We start from the raw sequence: 19,241 nt of genomic DNA on the forward strand, positions 1-19,241 counted from the left end.
ATGTTTTTGAAAGATTTATTTATATTTCAAATTTAGCATCATTCAAAAAATTTCAAAACTTTTAGTTTCAGTAACTAACTGTCTAACTGTTTTACACATACATATTGGTCTTTAACTTATGCAATTGTTTGTTGTCACGGCTTGGTAATTGAACTGCAATTAATGTCAACATTTGGTATAGAGACATGGAATATTTTACGTGTTTTACAGTTTTATGAAAGAAGCCTGATCTACGTATAGCATCCAAAGGTCATTGCAATAAACAATTAATTTTACAAAAGTGTGGGTACTTTTAATTTGATTAGAGGCTTTACGAAGAAATCAAGAAACTGTGCACATATATTTATTCAATTATAAAAATGTTTAAAGCGTTTAAAAAATTCCCTCAATTAAAATAATCGGTTCATTGATCGTATCTTGGCTTATGACAAGATTTACTACGTCACCAGGCAATTTTCCGATATTTATCAATTATAATTTGATTTATTAAATTTTTAATTTAATTTGAGTTAATTTATGTTCCAAGCGTTGTTTTGCAATTTTACATTGAATCTAATGTGATTCCAACGAAGTTAAATAAGACATCTATCGTTGCTATCCACCTCTAATAAATTGCACTCAAAGCCAGACACGATGCCGAGAGATATCGAGACAGAGATTAACCTTTTAACACTTCCCCTAAATGCCGTTTTTGTGTAATTCCATATTTGCATATAATTATATTTTGTTTAATTATTTGCCATACTTTGTAAACAATTCCGAAGTGCACACCATTGACTGATGCGAGTGTGAGACATTCAATAATTGATTCAGTGGAAATAGTTATGGAATATTTTTGAGATACAACACAACAAAAAACAAAAACTTCCATTTGCTATGACGGACGATGAATGTAATTAAGAATCACAGATTGGCTGGTGCAGCAAACGTTTATGAAGAGATGACAGGAGGTGTGAGACATGAGTGTATGTTGGAAATGAAAGTGGATATAGAATGGGATTAGAAAGGATAGAAGGTAATACTCAGCAAAAACACTCATTACCAAATAATGGGATTCCTAATTATACCCTCCACCATACGTAGTATGGAGAGTATTTAAGTTTGTCATTCCGTTTGTAACTCATCGAAATAATAATCCAACCCAACAAAGTATATATATTCTTGATCAGCGTAAAATTCTAAGATGATTTAGCCCTGTCGTTCCGTCCGTTTGCCCGTCTGTTGTAATCACGCTAGGGTCAAAACGAATTATGATAGGAAGCTAACATTTTGCATAGATCAGTCTTGTGTGTGGAGGCAGATCAAGTTCGAAGATATCGAATAACCCCTTATTCGGTAGTTTGATGATTTTAGCCACATTTTTAATGGCATTGTCTGAAATTCTACACAAGAAGTTCTCTGTGAGTATTTTACCCCCTGAAAGAGAATTTTCTATATAGGTCTACGATATCGTATATCCCCCGATATTCGATATTTTAGCGACATTTTTCAATAGAATTGGCTTAAAATCCACACAAGGAGTTCCTTCTGAGTACTTAACCCCCTGAAAGAAATTGTATTTTATATAGGTCCACGATATCGTATATTCCACGTATAACTGTACCTTCCGGTCTTTTTTTTTTTTTTTTTTTTTGATGATTTAAGCTACATTTTTAAATGGAATTGTTTGAAAACCTACACAAGAAGTTCTATGTAAGTACTTTACTTTTTAGAATTTTCTATATAGGTTCACGATATCATATAGCTCCCATGCAATGGTATAACCCCCCCCTAATTTCGTATTTTGATGATTTCAGCCACATTTTTCAACGGAATAGTTGGAAAATCCACACAAGGAGTTATCTTCAACTACTTTACCCCCTGGAAGAGAATATTCTATATAGGTCCACGATGTCGTATAGCCCCCAATACAATAGTGCCCCCCGATATTCGGTATTTTGATAATTTTAGCCACATTTTTCAATGGAATATTCTGAAATTCTACACAAGGAGTTCTCTCTGAGTACTTTACCCCCTGGAAGAGAATGGTCTCTATAGGTCAACGTTTTGGTATAGCACCCATATACCGCTAACCCGAGATATTTGGTATTTCCAGGACTTTCGCGACATTATTCACCGGAATTGTGTTAAATTTCGTATTTGAAGTTCTTAATGGATACTACAGCCTAAGACAGAAAATTGTCTGTGCAGGTCCACGTCTTCGTACAGGCCCCATATATCAGTACCTCCCATATGGCAGAAAATTGTCTGTGCAGGTCCTCGTCTTCGTATAAGCCCCATATATCAGTATCTCCCAATATTCTGTATTTTGATGATTTTACCGACATTATTCACCGGAATTGTTTCGAATTTGGTATTTGAAGTTCGTAATGGATACTACAGCCTAAGACAGAAAATTGTCTGTGCAGATCCACGACTTCGTATAGTCCCATATGTCTCCAAAAATTCGGCATTTTGATGATTTTAGCGATTATTCACCGGAATTGCTTTGAATATCGTAAATGAAGTTCATAATTAGTACTTCAGCCTATGACAAAAAATTACTTATGAAGGAAAACGTCTTCGTATAGGCCCCATGTAAGGGGTTTCGTTTGAGAGGTACTTTTTTACGGACCTTTTTTTTTGAAAAATTTCAAGTTCCTTCAAAATGTTGGTCGAACTTAGCTACATTTTTACTTGTAAACGCTACTTTCATAATCTGCTGGTTTTTTCCTGTAATTATTGAAAACAATTATTTTTGTCGCACAGTGTAACTGAAGGTGCTTCGTTTTATTGGCCAAATCGTATGTAAAGTAGGACCTTAAAATAATAGCTTCAAAATTGTATCCACAATAAACTGATGATGAATTTTGAATTTTTTGTAAATGGTACTGGTTAATGTTTCCAGAGACTGCAGAGATCGTTCAAAAGATGTGCAGAACTTCCACTTTACTACTTATAACTTATAATTGATAACAATTACCCGGACAATTGATAATTCTCAATTAAAAAGCCTGATTATTAAAAAACGTATTTCAAAATATTTCCAGGATGGCGATTGAGAGCTTTCAACTGGGGTTTTGACTTTTAAAAAATAAGGTAGTAGTCTGCCGAAACCATTCTATCGAGCAAATCTTAAAAATATCTGAAAATTTTTTTCTTATATTATTTTTTTAAATATTTTTTTTCTATAACACTGGGCCCAGAAACCCTTCACAAATTGATTTAATGCAATGTCAATTTAATAAAATTGACATTTGTCGTTTTATAATCTAATAACAATCAATATTAATTGTTATTAATACTAATATTTAATATTTATTAACACTATTTGTATAGACGACAAAACTTATGACTTTGATTGAATAAATGGATGAATGAGCATTTACAGTAAATTTCAACCATGAATGGCATTTCTTTCTCTAATAGATTTATTGCGTTCTATCGAAAAAAAATAGTTGTGTGTGGAAATAAAAATTAAAAAATGTCAATATTTTTCCACAAAACGTAAACACATTTCAAACAGTTATTATGTCAACATTCCAAAAAAACAGTTTCGGTTAATCGAAACAAACAAGAATGGAACTTTTTATGTATTCAAACAACAAAACTCAAAACAAGCAGTAAAAACTGTTTATGGCTCTTAAGCAGCTCAAAGAAGTTGTTTTTGGTACCATTTGAGCTATTAAAACCATTAATTTCTTTTATTTTTTTGTTTTTTCTTCATCATAGAATCCTTTCGAAATTTCTATTCTAGAACAGAACAGAACAGAAGAGCTAATGAACTTTATTCGAAATATTTGTTTGTTTATTTGTTTTATGTTTCATTGCAATCATCGCGCCAGCCAATAATTACCCGCTCGGTGGCGTTTTTAAATTCCTTTTGGCTACGATCTACTCGCGAACTCATTGAAAATTTTCCAAACGAGCCTTTGTGCGACACTTAACATAAATCATTTCTGACATGTCGGTAGCTGTACATTCTGACCACGTAGTACAGAACAATTTTATATTCGCTGTTTACATTTTTCCTGTTAATTAAAATTATTTTACATATAACCCGTTGGGCGCCACATCAAGTAGTAATTTCACAAGGTTATTTTAATGGGGGATATGGATTGAGAATATTTTTTAATGGAGTGAAATTCAATTTTCGATGTGGATCATTGGCATTTTCTACAATCCAGACTGGCCATTGCACAGTGAAATTAAAAGAAAAATAACAGTAAATTGAGAAAAAGTCCTAAATTTTTCAGAAATAAACAAGGCTTTGTTAATGATATTTTTTCGTGGTACATATTGAATATACACATTTCTTTTGTTCAGAGACCCACAATGAAATTCGATTTAGAAAAATTCTTCCTTTGACACTTGCCCCAAAAAATGAAGTATCACGGCAGATTTTGTCTCTCATTGGAAACGTGTTAGATTAGACGTAGAAAAGTAAACACATAATATTCAGTTGTAATATATAAAATTCGAATGAAATTTTCTTAAAAACTATTATACCTAGATATATAGTTTATTCTGAGATTTTTAACGAAATTTTGGGTAGAATATTTCTTCCTTTGACAACTTCTATCAAAAATTCAGGAGTATACACGAAAAAGACCAAAGAAAAATTGATCAAAAAATTAAGAAATATTTTAGGTTTTTTTTTTCAAAATTGATACATTTAACAAAAGTTGTTAAATATGTTTTTATGGCACATACTGAATATACCAATTTCTTTTGTTCAGAGACTCACCATGAAATTTGAAATAAAATAATTCTCCCTTTAACACTTTTGTCAAAAAATGAAGTATATTGGGAGATTTTGACTTAGATTGGATACATGTTAAATTAAGAGTAAAAAAGCAAACACAAAGTTTGTATTTGTAGCACATAAATTTAGAATGTTATTTTCATAAAACCTATTGTACCTAGATATATACTTCATTCCAAGATTTATAGTAAAATTTTGTGTAGAATATTTCTTCTTTTGACATCTTCCACCTAAAACTAAATTTGATGTTACTTCTAGGCCTCATCTCGAAAAATGTCCGAGGAAAAATAGATCAGAAAATAAACTAGGAAGTATTTTTAGTTTTTTTTTTTTTTGCGATGCATATAACAAAAAATTATTAATTTTTTTCATGCTAAATATTGAATATGCGAACATCTTTTGTTCAGAGTCCCACAATGAAATTCGATCTTGAATCATTCTTCCTTTGACACTTACCCCCAAAAATTGAGTATAAAGGTGGATTTTGTCTTGGATTGGAAAGGTGTTAAATTAAGAGTAAAAAAGCAAACACGTAATTTCTACCTGTGGTACATACATTTCGAATGTAATTTTCTTAAAAACTCCTGTATCTAGATATATAGTTTATTCTGAGATTTTTAGTAAAATTTTGTGTAGAATATTTCTTCTTTTGACATCTTTCACCTAAAATGAAATTTGATGGTACTTCTAGAACTCAACTCGAAAAAAGTCTGAGGAGAAATTGACAAATTTTCATTCTCAGTTTTTTTTCTTAGAGATGCATATAAGTGAAAATTATTTAAATTTTTTCATGCTACATATTGAATATACAAATTTCTTTTGTTCAGAAACCCACAATGAAATTCGTTCTCGAATCATTCTTTTTTTGACACTTACCCCCAAAAATTAAGTATAAAGGTGGATTTTGTCTTGGATTGGAAACGTGTTAAATTAACAGTAAAAAAAGCAAACACATAATTTCCACTTGTAGTACATACATTTTGAATATAATTTTCTTAAAAACTGCAGTATTTAGATATATGGTTTATTTTGAAACTTATAAAATTTTGTGTAGAATATTTCTTCTTTTGACATCATCTGCCTAAAACGATATTTGATCTTACTTTTAGGCCTCAACTCGAAAAAAGTCCGAGAAAAAATTAATTCAATTCAATTAGGAAATATTTTCGGAATTTTTGAGAACATCAATGCAATTTTTTATTTTTATTTTATTTTATTTTTTATTTTTTTTTTTTTTGATATACAATAAAAATAGAGATTTTTTTCTTAGGAGACTAATAGTGAAATTGAATGTAGAGTTATTTTGTCTTTGATGTCATCCTTCTAAAATGAGGAGTTGTTGCCGACTTTTGCTCAAACTCAAACAGAGTAAGGTTTTAATCCTAAAAAGTGTTTTTGATATACAGAGAGGGATAAAAGAACAACAAGCAACTTCAGACAGCTGTCATTTCCAAGCCACTCGTTCGACAGCTGTTAAAATTTTTCCAGTGACAGCTCATTATATTGTTTTCAAGCGTACAAAGAATTTTCCAGGTAAGAATTTTCCAGAAAAAAAGTTATTCGTGATAGAATTCAAGCGTGATAGTGTGATTTCTATATATTTGGCTGGAAAACCACAAGTGGCTATCGTTAGAGCACTCAGCATTTCAATGTGAATAGATGTTTTGTGTCTCGTACCATCGCTCGTTACCGTGATACTGGTAGCGTAGCCCAACGTCAAGGAAGTGGACGGTAGAAAACAGCAACATTAGTAGAAATGGTTCGAAAAGTAAAGAAGCGACTTGATCGAAACCCGCGTCGCAGTGACCGAAAAATGTCCACTGAGCTGAACGTATCGCAACATTCCATTCGGCAAATATTGAAAAATGAGCTCGGGGTAAAGCCATTGAAATTTCAAAAAGTGCAAGAACTTAAATCGCAACAGAAAGAAAACAGACTCAAAAGAGCTAAAGAGTTGCTTCGCTTGGCCGAAAGAGGTGAACTGCTCCGATGAGAAAACATTCGTTGTTCAGCAGTTTGTAAACAAACAAACAGAAATCAAGGCCCAGATAACAGCCAATGGTCTCTCTCCGCTCGTATTAATTGACCGTGGCAATAGAATAAATGCCGAATATTATCGCGAAAATATTCTGGGCAAGCAAACATTTTGGCCGCTGACCTTGGACATTCCAACAGGACTCAGCACCATCGCATTCAGCACGCGCCACCTAAGAATGGTTACAAAATGAGGTTCCTCGCTTCAATGGCCACCAGCGCATAATGGTCACCAAATTCTCCGGATACTAATCCGTTGGACTATTGTGTCTGGAGTTTTTGGAAAGCAAGGTTGGCACAAAAAAATACCAAAGTGTCGATCACCTCAAGCAAGCGCTTTGCCGGGAATGAGCCACAATACCACAGAGCAACATTCGGACAGCGTGTGACGGTTTCATTGACCGTTTGAATAAATCTAAACTTCTTCTAAAAAAATAAACTACTAGGACCTGTAGTAGAATTTTAAGACAAATAATTTTATAAATTATTTTGACTAGCTACGATTCCGTTTAAAGAGAGTGTTTAACCATATTTAAAAAAAGGATTAAAAGGATATTTTTGTTGACTCCCTTGAAGGTTAAAATTTCCGACCTAAATATTCCTCATATATTTCTCTGCAATATTGCCGAAGACACTTTATTCGAAAAGTGTAGAGAGGCCGGAACTTGACGGAAAATACTAAAAGCCACTAATTTGGAACCATGAAGATTTTTTTACAATTTTAGCTAAGAGCTCAAAATTTGACATAGGAATCGGCATTGGGACGAGGAGGTCAGCATATAAAGAGGAGGTTTTGGAAAGGCGTACTTAATACTAAATGGTACTAAATTTGGTATACGGCTCCCTTAAGAGTGTAAAGATTTTTGACAATGGTGTGCCTTTGGTTATACGTACTTTATGGTCTACGAAAAGTACTTAATGTTACAAGATTTAGCATAGAGTGTAGAACTCAGGTGAAATTATAAATTCTGATATTAAGATCATTAGGATATTATGATCCGTAGATTTGGAGGTAGATTTGAAAAATCGTACTACGTAGAATACTAAATAGTACTAAATTTGGTAAGGAGTGGGGTGGAGGAGGAATATAGCTGGAATTCTGAATATTGGTATAGGGCATACTAAGAGTGTGTAGCGTTTTTATATAGTTATGGAATTGTCAGAAAATCCACACAATAAGTTATTTTTAAGTACTTTACGCCCTGCAAGAGAATTATCTATATAGTTCCACGATATCGTTTAGGGATATTTTTCACCGGAATGGTTCCAAATGTCGTATTTGAAGATCGTTATGGGTATTACAGTCTATAACAGAAATTTGTCTCTGCAGATCCAGGTCTTCGTATAGCGCCCATATATGGATACCTCCCTCTATTCGGTATTTTGACGAATTTATGTACAATATTCACCGGAATTGTTTCAAATTTCGTATTTGAAATTCCTAATGGGTACTACAGCTTGTGGCAGAAAATTAAACTGTTAATGCATCGTACAGAACTTATGTAATAGTACCTCTCTTTATTCGGTATTTTTATGATTTTATGATTTTAGGTTGTTTTTTCTTTTTTTGATGATGATTCGTATTTAAGTATTGTATTCTTATCCTTATTGAAATTGAAAACTCTCACCCTAATTCATTGCCTTGAAATTGCTCCTCCGTATAATTAAATGTCGAACCTTCTTCCATATATTTAACAGGTCCCCAATGGGTTAATACAAGGTGTTGGCATGAATGCGTTAAATATCGAGATGCGATATGCACAGGTCTAGTATTCCAAATAACGTTTATTTCGAAAATGAAAAAGCAATTAAATAATCGCTATCGTTAAACTCGTATTCCGAACGGACGACCGAACGAATGTTGTTGCCTTTGTTCTTTTCCCATGCAACCGTTTTTTTTTTTGCGATTGTTTTATATCATTTTTTGCTATTGTTGTTGCTGCTACTGCTGGTGACTTTTTTTTTGCACAAACATATCTTTTGATTATTTTAATTAAGATCTCGTTAATTATGAACGTGATTAGGTTACACAAGTTGTAAGCAGCGTTTAAAAACGATTAGAGGAACAGAGATAAATGCAATTAACAATAATACGAATGAAAAAAATAACAAAAAAATGATGAGTAATATTTAGTTGGAGCTGTGGCCTGCTGCTGCAGAAGAGATGATGAAGGAGGATATTACTCCCATTTAAAGTCATATCCTGGTATGATTCAGAGGTTAAGGGTTGCTGACACTTGAAATAAACTCTTAAAATATGCAAATTTGTACAACTTTTGCAAGAAAAATATGAACTTACAATTTAATACGAATGCGATGACAAGCCAAAAGGAGTAACTCAAAACTCTATTAATGGCCCCAATTAAAATACCTAAACGTACACTTTGTACCATAAAATTTATGCTCATTTTGCATTCTTTTGTGAGTCCTCTAAAACGAAATAACCCAATCAAAATATTCTACAGAGAACAAAAATAGAAAAAAAATCTAAAAATGCAAATCGATTTAAACCATTAATTTGAATTAATAAAAAAAAAATTACACCTTTATCGTTAAATTGTTATTATCTCTCAGAACATATTTCAATAACGCAACAAAAAAAGTACCTCAACTGACAATTTTGTTATTTATTAAAAATTTATTGGCGTTCACAGAACTGCATTTTAATCTATTGAAGTTGGCTGATTATCTTCGGGTGTTTAGCTATTCATCACACACACTCCACTGCGAGACAGAAGAAAAGTTCCCCTAGGCATATGTTTTTGTAGACGTAACCATAGGTTGGGGTGAGATAAGATAGATTTAATTTTATTCCAAGAAATCATATGTTGTCAAAATTTCGTGGGGGAGGAAATAACAAAAGGTGTGGATCGCCATTGCTCAACTTGGCGCCCGATGTATACCATATGAAAATTGTATAAATTAAAAAAAGAAATTGACAAAACTTAAAAAAAAACTTCTTTGCATTTTATAATATTACAGCAAGTGCCCCCCACTTCGTATGCGGAAATTGAAATTTATATTTAGCATTTATTTGTGAATTTTTTAACCCAATAAAATGTATAAAAACCAGTTAAAAAGTATCAGTCGATTTTGCCGACATATATATTTTAAAATTGTGTTATTATTATTCAAATTGTTGAACCTCTATGGAGTAGATTCCGAAGGGGTGGGCCAATATTGTCTATTTCAAATCGGACCTAAAAAAATATGATGTAAATATTGCGATATGCCAGGTTTGGACCATATTGGTTACTTCCTTCACTTTATATGAGATACGCGATAATTTTTAGAAAATTTGGAAACATGAATGAGGTAACAGATATAGTCGATCGAAGTATTCCATTTTCATACTCCATCCACTACAGATAAAAATGTTAGTATGGGTAAAATTACAAGAAAATCCATCATTTATATCCAATTTTATGCGAAATCAAAAATTCCGATAAATTTCATATTCATCTCAGGTTCCAGGATGAGAGAAATATTTAGATATAGCAAATTGTAAAGGATCGCTGATTTGTTTCGCAAATTATGACAGATAAATGAAAAAAAAAAAAAATTGTGACACTTTTTGGGTAAGGTACCAGAAGGGGTTCGCAGATATGTATGTTCACCTCAAAAGTATTATCAAAAATGTTTGTATGTATGCAATTTGAAGAGAGTTGGATGCTTACATAGCTTTCTTTGAGTTTTTCGTTTTTCAGAATCTTAAAACTTATGTAGGGGAGGTACCGGAAGAAATGGTGCGAAGTCTACCATCTTTATAATATATCTTCTTTCGATAAAAATAGTGAGATGTACCAAGTCTGAAAGGAATCGGATATTAATTTCGCGTTTTGAGCTTCATGGATACTCAAAATGTTGACCCTATTGTGATATGTGTAATTTAAAGAGGACCGGATGCTTATTTCGGATTTTATGATCGTTTTGGTTATTCAACATTTGGACCCTTTGTGGGCGAGTTACCAGAAGGAATGGTCCGATTTATACCATCTTTAATTCGCGTTTTATGAGCTTCGCGTTTTTTGACCCATTGTGGGGGAGATACCAAAAGGAGTGGGCCGATATGTTCGATCTTTATATCAGAGCGTGGGTTAATAAAAATATTCTTTGAGTGGATTTTGAAGAGAGTCGGATGCTTATTTTCGATTTTATGATCGTTTTGGTTATTCAAAACGTTGACCCTTTGTGGGGGAGGTACCAGAAGGAATGGTTCGATCTCTTCCAACTTTATAATGTTTTATGTTGGTGGAAATATTGAGATGTACCAAATCTGAAAGAAATCAGATGTTAATTTCGCATTTTGTGAGCTTCATGGATACTCAAAATTTGTGTGAAATATGAAGAGAACCGGATGCTTATTTCGGATTTTATGATCGTTTTGGTTATTTAAAATGTTGACCCCTTGTGGGGGAGGTACCAGAAGGAGTGAACCAATATATTCCATCTTCACACCAGACCTTGAGTTAATAAAAATATGTGTAATTTGAAGACAATCGGACATACATCACGGTTTAGAAGAGTTATAATTATTCAAAAGTTTGACCCTTTGTGTGAGAGGTGAATGATGGAGTTAACCGATATTTTCGATTTTTACACGTGATTTTGCATTGTTGCAAATATTAGGATATGTAAAATCGGATTATCCTTTCTCTTTCTTTGTAGTATTTTTTTTTTTTTTTTTTTTTTGAAAATGTCGATCTTTTGTGGGGAGGAACCAGAAGGAGTGAACCGATATTGCCCTTCTCCGAACTCGATATTGGGTCCAAAGAGACCTAGTATCTAAACTCTGTAGTCATACGGCTGAGGGTATAAAAATCATAGAAAATTAACTAATATTTGTTTTTCAAGTCGCAACAGCCTAATAAACCGTTTCTTATAAATGAAGAGATCTTCAACTGATTGGAGGCGGTGTCAGTGAACAACACTCATCGGTAAATTATTTGAGTTGGTTGTTTTTTTTTTTTTTGTCTTCTTCTTTGGCGGCATCTAAAACAAAACTTCAGCCGGTATTCCCCACCCAGAGATCAATGACCGTATTGGCATAATGGCTTACACCCTACATTAAATGAGAAAACTTCTTCAAAACAATCAACTTGGCATTGGTAATAAATGGCGTTTATGAGGGGAATTACCAACAGAATTTTGAAAACGTAACTTGGAAAGAACAATAAATGTTTTGGTTTGGATATTCGTAGAAATAAAATTGGATAGGCCTATAAGAACTTGAAATGTTTTCAAATAGCATTAAGAAATTAATTTAATATTCGATACGTATATCAAAAAAACTAGAAATAATATTAATATATATAGGTGATGCATATAATAAATGTATAGAAGAAGAAATATTGAACAACATCGAGTTCGGGTAATCAAAACAAAAAAATAGGATTATGCAAACAGAATTTTAAGGAAAATAGACAAGATTTTTCTGCATATTTTTATTAAAGGTTATAAGAATGTGTAACCGATTTTTTCAATCCGAAAAAAATACTGAAATTTGAAATTAATATTAGTGTGGAATTTTTGAAATATAAACGAAAAGTACTAAATGGTACAATTTTGTTTTGGATGGACCGATAGAGCTGGAATTAAGAAATTTTGAAATCAGATTACTATTGCATTCTAAGACAGGGGAATGTAGGTAGTTTTGGAAATTCGTACTTATATGTACTAATGGTACAATTTAAATGTTTGGAGAACCAATAGAGATGGAATCCTGAAATTTGGAAAAAAGATTTCTATTGGACACTATGATATGAAAATTAGAACTTAAGCGTACTAAATGGTACTAAGTTTGGTACAATTTGGATTAAAGTGAATCAGTAGAGCTACAATCCTGTACTAAATGGTATACGTTTGGTACAATTTGGATTAAGGTGAACCAATAGAGCTACTATCCTGAAAATTGAAAATAAAATAACTGTCGGATTTTACGATTGGGATATTGCGGTAGTTTTGGAAATATATGCACTAAAATGTACTAAATTTGGTACAATTTGGATTTGGGCGAACCAACAGGGGTCGAATCCTTTAATTTCGAATTGGGATTACTGTGCGAGTGTAGAATTGGGGAAAGCTTTAGGAATTCGTACTTATGTGTACTAAATAGTACTTAATTTGGCACGAACTGGAATTTTGGTGGAAAGATAGAGCTGGAATTCTGGTCTCCTAAGAGAAGATCTTCTGGTCTACTATGATGAGACCTTCTGGTCTTCTATGAGAAGACCTTCCGGTCTTCTACGAGAAGACCTTCTGGTCTTCTATGAGAAGACCTTCCGGTCTTCTACGATAAGACCTTCCGGTCTTCTACGAGAAGACCTTCTGGCCTTATACGGGAAGACCTTCTGGTCTTCTACGAGAAGACCTGTTGGTCTTCTACGAGAAGACCTGTTGATCTTCTATGAGAATACCTGTTGGTCTTCTACGAGAAGACCTGTTGGTCTTCTACGAGAAGACCTGTTGATCTTCTATGAGAATACCTGTTGGTCTTCTATGAGAAGACCTGTTGGTCTTCTATGAGAAGTCTTTTTGGTCTTCTATGTGAAGACCTTCTGGTCTTCCAAGAGAAAACCTTGTGGTCTCCTCTAAGAAGACTTTCTGATATTCTATAAGAAGACCTTCTGGTCTCCTCTAAAAAGACCTTCTTGTCTTCTATGAAGATAACTTCTGATCTTCTATGAGAAGATATAAGAAGACCTTTTGGTCTTCTATAACCCCTCGTTCCCTCTAAAAAGACCTTCTGCCCTTCTATGAAAAGTGCAGGGTAGATGCACTAAAGGGTTATTGGAAATTCTAACTTTAAATTTAGGAAATATTCTGAAATTTTACTAAATTTCTAAAATGGTACAATTGAAATTTGGGTAGAGAATCAACGTTCAAAAGTCAGTTTGAGAGTTATGAAACCGAAAAAATGCATAACTAGTAGATTCTTGCAGGTTCTGTAACAAAGGAAATATATAGTCTTTTGTTTCTTAAAAAAAAATGTCAAATTTTTTACCGGCATTCAAAAGTTAACAATGCGGAACATACTCCTTATTTATAAATTTATTTATCTATGATCATCCCAGAGACACAAATTCAATTCGACACAATTTTAGTATAATTAAAAATAATAAATTTCACTTCATTATTCAATTTCATATTAATACCCCACACAAATTTAAAATCTGGTTTCGAACACGGTACGAAGTTCAGAATCCCGTACTGGTTTTGTTTCCACATCAAACAGTTATGGCATAAATTTCAAATCAATAATTAAATATAATAACATTGTTAATAATTTATTTTTTGATAATAAAGAACCGAATAATTAAAACTGTATTAGCATCAATTGGCGTAATCAAAATTTCGCTTATCGAAACAATTTGAAAAAAAATCGAAGCGAAGCCGCCATCAATCAGACACATTAACAATAACGATTTTCAGAACTCAATCGACAATGTTACGCCAAGGGAAAGTTTAATAATAGCATTAACCGCATAAATTTAATTTGCATATGCGAAAGTGAGTTTGGGTCGGTCCAGGGGAAAATTCCATGGCAACGATTTATTTATTAAGGGAAAATTTTGTAATCGATTGGGTATAAAGTTCGCAGAACTTTGAGTTCATTAATGTCAATGTTTTTTTTTGAAAATAATGAAGTTCGGATAAAGAATCTGGCAGCCTCGCAAAAATGCCCTAATATAATTTTTAACAAATTTAATATGAATATATTTTAAAATAAATTTTATTTGAAAATAAAAATTCCATTGCGGAAACAGGTTGTAATATTCCGTTTGTAACACCTCGAAATATACATTTTAGACCCCACAAAGTATATATTGATCAGCATAACATTCTATGTCGATTTAGCGATATCCGTCCGTCAGTGGAAATCACTCTAGCTTCCGAACGAAATGAAGAAGGTCGATAAAATTTAAGTGAAATATACATTAGGTCTGCAGGACTTTTTGTATTGGAAATGGGCCATGTAGGTCCACGTTTTGGTAAAGCCCACATAAAATAGTACCTCCCTATTTTCGTTTTTTTGGTGATTTAGCGAAATTACTCACCGTAATTGTTACAAATTCGGTATTTGTAGTTCGTAATGGATATTACAGCCTAAGACAGAAAATTGTGTGCGCAGGTTCACGTCTTCGTATACCCCCATATAACGGTACCTACCGATATTCGGTATTTTGATGATTTCAGCAACGTTATTCACCGGAATCGTTCCAAATTTCGTACTGGAAGATCCTAATAGGTACTAAAACCTATGGCAAAAAAATTGGTACGCAGATCCACGTCTTCCCGTAGTCACCACATAACGGTTACTCCCTATATTCGGTATTTTCATGATTTTAGCGACATTATTTACCGGATTTTTTTCGAATTTCGTATTAAAGGTTCGTAATAGGTGCTACAACCTATGACAAAAATGTTTATATCCAGATCCGCGTCTTCGTATTGCCCCCATATAACCGTACCTTCCGATAGTCGGTATTTTCAGCAACATTTTCCTCCGGAATCGTTTCAAATTTCGTATTGAAAGATCTTAATGGATACTACAACTTATGCCAAAAAAATTTGGTATGCAGGTCCACGTCTTCGTGTAGTCCCAATATGACGGTACCTCCCGATACTCCGTATTTTCTTGATTTTTGTGACATTATTCACCGTAATTGTAACAAATTTCGTATTTGAAGTTCGCAAAAGGCACTACAGCCTATGACAAAAAAATCGTATGCAGGTCCACGTCTTCGTGAAACAATATAACGTTTTTTTTATTTAAGTGATAGTTTTCGGACTTTTTTTTGAAATTTTTCAAGTTCCTTCGAAGTGGTGGAGGATATTCAAAAGCTCGGCCCGGCCGAACTTAGCTGCTTTCTTACTTTTTTTTACAAAAAATACTTAATAGTACTAAATTTCGGATCGAGGCCAATTTCTGAAATTTGATATTAAGATAACTGTTGGCATCTGCAATTGAGATATGGTAGTAGTTTTGAAAATGCGAACTAAAGTTGTTCGAAAAGTATTAAGTTATATTGAATTGGGTCTTGGATGAAGGGATAGAGCTGGAATCCCCAAATTTTATATTGAGGTCTCTGTCGAAGCATGGAATAGAAATACGAAGGGGGTTTCAAAAATGAGTTTTTTTTTTGTACGAAATGTACCAAATGTGACTAAATTTAGTATTGAATAAAGGGATCGCGGCAAAATTCTGAAAATTGATATTTAGATAACTGTTGTTTTCTGGATAAATTATGGGGGTGGTTTTGAAAATGCGTACCCTAATTGCAATGAATGGTACTGAATTTTTTAGTGGGGGAAATTAAAGAGATAAGATCCGGAAATTTCATATTAAGGTATATGAAGATGGTGTTAAAAATGCGTACTATAATTGTTCAAAAAGTACTGATTGCGGTATTGAGGGAATGTATAGAGCTGGATTTGATATTGAAGTCGCTATTAGTATCTGGTGTTGAGATCTGGGGTTGGGTTTCCAAATGAGATATATAAATGTTCGAATAGTACTAAATGGTACTAATTTCGGATCACTGTTGGTGTCTAGAATGGAAAGATGTAGATTATTTTGCATTGCGTACTAAATGTTATTAAATTTGGTATTAGTTGAGACGATATATCTGAAATACTAAAATTTGATATTGAAGTTTCTGTTGGTTTCTAGGGTTTACATAGGGAGAGGTTTGAAATAGTTTTTGACTGAAAAATTGGATGTGGGTGTATTCTGTAATGGTTTTACTAATATCCTCCTCGGTAAACTTCAAAATAAAAGACTTTTTGGATTAAGAGGTAAACATTTTTCTATTATTCTTTCCGAAAAAGGAAAAAAAAACTTAAAATTCAAAAAATTCAATATGATGTGTGATGTTTTGATTAAAAAATGAACAAATTGTTAATTAAAACTCTACTAAATATTTTTATCCGAATTCTTGATTACTACTCTCCTTCGACCATACTCCATTCTTGGCATTGTCGTTAAAGAGAATTTTTCTATTTTCAAAACTTACATGTGAAAATGTAATTCTGCATTAAATTAATTAATTAAATTTTCATTTAAATATACATTCTTCTTCCATTAATCACTTGAATTCTCCACAATTGATCAACCATTGCAACACAACATAACCTTAAAAAAAACTTTCCACAGCTAACAACACAACAACAACTGGAATTATAGAATTATTTCCATTTCACTGAAACGGGTAATAAATCCAGTTAATCGCGGTATTTAATTGCAATTATGTTTAGTGTTTTTGTTATCTTCCAAACTCACTAATTAATGCATTTCCAATTACAAAAAATTTACACAATTCTCTTCCGGCCGCACACACACTTTTCACATCATTCACATTTCGATTGGAGCAAAACAAAAACACAAAACACTAGGAAATGGGTAGGCGAAGGTGTCGATAAATAGCAACTAAAATAGAATAGTTTATTGTTTTTTTTTTTTTAATTTAATGTTTATTCCTGTTTTCTTGCGAATGTCAAAGGAAAATGATATGTGAAGCATAACATTTTGATCAACTGTCATCCCAAAGAAAAAGAAGAAGAAAAGACAAAAACCAGTTATGCTACAATGTAATGGAGACTTGTAATAAGGTTATGTTACTCTTTCAGCTGTTAATGTATTAATTAAGAGCTGTGGAATGGGACAATTAACTAATGCGAATAGAAATATTGTTTAATTGATTTATTTATTTATTTATTTATTTTTTAATTTAACAAGTAAGCAAGGTCATAGTCTTTCAGGCCAACCAGGGTTAGGTATATTTTATTTATTTTACAATAACTCCGATTTAAGAGATTCGTAAGAATATTGGAATTTTTCATACAAAAACTATGGTCCATTTCAACCGGGAGATATTATCCGAAAACAATCTAAAACAAATTAAAAAATATCAATCGGTTGTGCTGACAGATGCATACCTCATACCTCAGCCAATGTTCGATTATATAAATATTTTTTAACTTATGTTATGATTATTCAAATTGTTGACCCTCTATGGAGTAGGTTCCGTTGGAATGGGCCAATATTGTCTATTTCGTATCGGACCTTAAAAAAATATGTTATAAAATTGTGACGTGCCAGATTTGGATTATATCGACTGCTTCCTTCACTTTATATGAGTTATGTGATGGTTTTTAGAAAATGTTGAAAGTGTGCGCGAAGTATTTCATTTTCATACCTCATCTAATACAGATAAAACCAGTAAGGAAAGTCTTAAAATCGGGCGGGCCGACTTTATGATACCCTACACCACTTTGCTAATTTAGTAGAGATCCACATAACAATTAAAAGTTTTTATGGGAGAATTCAATCATATACGCTATGATTATAATTATAATTTAAAGTTCAAAGGACTAAATATGCCGAAGCATTTGTATATTTTAAATTCGGACTTGTATTGCCCATTTGGTGCACAATTAATTTGAAATCGGATAAAGATATATATGGGAGCTATATCCAAATCTGAACCGATCTCGATAAAATTTTGCAAAGATATCTCTGAGCTGTATTTGATATATTTGCCTGAATATCGTTGTTACGGAGTGCATATTACGGTTGTGGGTAACAAATATATCAAATCGGACGAATATATATGGAAGCTATATCTATATTTGAACCGATCTTCACCAAATTTGACATACTAGCTTCTAGACTCAATTCGGTCGTAAGTGCCAAATTCCATTTCATTTGGACAAATATTAGAAATTTGGTGCACAATAAAAGGAAAATCGGACCAAGTTATATATGGGAGCTATATCCAAATCTGAACCGATCTCGATAAAATTTAACAAATGTATTTCGAAGCTGTATTTGATATATTTCCCCAAATATTGTTGTTGCAGAGTGCATATTACGGCGGCGGTGGACAAAAAAACAAATCTGATGAACAATATATATGGGAGCTATAGCTATATCTGAACCGATTTCGATCAAATTTGGCATACATGTTTTCAGACCTAATTTGGGTGTATATGCAAAATTCCATACAATTCGGGCTGATATTACACGTTTGGTGCACAATAAAAGGTAAATCGGACGAAGATATATATGGGAGCTATATCTAAATTTTGACCGACTATTTCCAATTTCAATAGGGTTCGTCCTTGGGCCAAACAAATGATCTGTGCAAAATTTCATCTGGATCGGGCAATAAATGCGACCTGTACTTTGTTTACAAAAATACATGGACAGACGGACAGACGGACGGACAGACGGACGGACGGACATGCATAATTCGACTTAGAATGTGATTCTATGCAGATCATCAAAAGGAACTATGGGTCTATCTCGTTTCCTTCTGCCTGTTACAAACAAATGCACAAAGACATAATACCCTGACCACTATGTGGTGTAGGGTATAAATATTGGTATGGGCAAGAAAATCGAACATTTTCCTCCGATTTTATGCGAAATCATAAATTCTATATTCATCTCAAGTTTCTG

General features: G+C 32.9%; 1 protein-coding gene across 1 annotated transcript in view; it reads right to left on the reverse strand.

Moving 5' to 3' along the window:
* LOC101899005 (elongation of very long chain fatty acids protein AAEL008004-like) overlaps positions 1-17,195 on the reverse strand; it is a 170,856-nt gene extending 153,661 nt beyond the window's left edge. Inside the window, exon 1 of the mRNA XM_059130751.1 lies at positions 17,061-17,195. The gene's annotated coding sequence lies outside the window, so the exon portion shown is untranslated. The remainder of the gene's footprint in view (positions 1-17,060) is intronic.
* Positions 17,196-19,241: the final 2,046 nt, after the last annotated feature.

This window comes from Musca domestica, unplaced genomic scaffold (genome assembly GCF_030504385.1).
Source record: "Musca domestica strain aabys unplaced genomic scaffold, Musca_domestica.polishedcontigs.V.1.1 79, whole genome shotgun sequence".
NCBI lineage: Eukaryota > Metazoa > Arthropoda > Insecta > Diptera > Muscidae > Musca > Musca domestica.